This window comes from Meles meles, chromosome 19, assembly GCF_922984935.1.
Source record: "Meles meles chromosome 19, mMelMel3.1 paternal haplotype, whole genome shotgun sequence".
NCBI classification, from domain to species: Eukaryota; Metazoa; Chordata; class Mammalia; order Carnivora; family Mustelidae; genus Meles; species Meles meles.
Window position 1 is genome coordinate 44,098,625 of NC_060084.1, and position 1,694 is coordinate 44,100,318.

The following is a 1,694-nucleotide window of genomic DNA, read 5'->3' on the forward strand; positions in this document are numbered from 1 at the left end:
CCAAGTCTGGCTAGCAAGACCTTTAACTGAGAAAAATTATTTCCTTTCTTAAGAGGGAAACTTTTATTTCTGATTTCATATCCCCTTTTGAATACATACACCTGTTTTCTCCCTCCCTAAATTCCTTGCATGGTAGCTAACTTTATGATTTGGGCAAAAAACACTGAGGATGGGTCTCAAACATTCTATTATTGTCAGAAAGTAAGGATGCTTGCAAAGATGTCCGAGAAGTCCTGAAGGGAGCAAAGGGTCAGTCTGAATTGATCCCTGGTGGCTCATTCTGACAATCTGAGCATCACAATATATACATTATAATTAACTGAAATATGTTAAGATTATAAAAGGTCATGAATTCATAAGACTAAAAAGAAAAATGTTAAAATGCAGTACACAAATACAGAATGAATGATACATATGAGAATGAATTTAGTAAGTACAAAGTTAATATTTACATGTATGGATTACATATATACACATATACATAATTCACATACATATGGATTACCTTTCCAATAGGCATATAAGGCATACAAATGTGTGTGTGTGTGTATATATATACGCAGTATAGATAGATCTCTTACCTATAGATCTCTTACTTTTCCCAGGTTTTTCATCTCCTTAATAAAAAGTCAAATTCAAAAGAGACTTCCTTCCCTGGCCATAAAATTTAAAATATGAACATTGTCTCCTAACTCCTCTTCCTTATTTTCTTCTCCTTAGAATTTACTCTCTTACATATTTTTTCATATGTGTGTGTGTGTGTGTGTGTGTGTGTGTGTGTATGTTGGTTTTCCTCAGTAGAAATTAGTTCTATTAAAAAAAAGGAAAGTGCCTGCATGGCTCAGTGGGTTAAAGCCTCAGCCTTTGGCTCGGGTCATGATCCCGGGGTCCTGGGATCAAGCCCCGCATCAGGTCTCTGCTCAGCACGGAGCCTGCTCCCAACCCCCCTGCCTGCCTCTCTGCGTACTTGCAATCTCTGTCTGTAATATAAATAAATAAAATCTTTAAAAAAGAAAAGAAAAGAAAAGCAGTGATTTCTGTCTGTGTAGTTCACTACTGTTATCTCCAATACCTACATTAGAACAAAGCCTGGCACACAGTAAGTACTCTATACAAAATGTTACAATAAACCACACACATACACACCTCCTGCTTAATCAAGAGTATATAAAAGAAAAATTTAAATATGACAAGCAAAAATTGCACAAACCGACATGGCAGAAAGGTATGTTCAGCAACATAAGAACCAGATTAAAAAAAGGAATCCAACAGTTCCAACATCACTGGTCATGCTCAATAACCAAGTAGAAAGAGTTTTGCCCATGTGTTCTAAATGAATTAGTCTACGTCCTAAAGAGAATTAACTGAGCGGATGGGGGAGCCCGTGATGGGTATTAAGGGGGGAACGTATTGCAATGAGCACTGGGTATTATATGCAAACAATGAATCATGGAACACTACATCAAAAACTAATGATGTGGGGCGCCTGGGTGGCTCAGTGGTTTAAGCCGCTGCCTTCGGCTCAGGTCATGATCTCAGAGTCCTGGGATCGAGTCCCACGTGGGGCTCTCTGCTCTGAAGGGAGCCTGCTTCCCTCTCACTCTCTCTGCCTGCCTCTCTGCCTACTTGTGATCTCTCTCTGTCAAATAAATAAATAAAATCTTAAAAAAAAAAAAAAACTAATGATGTACTGT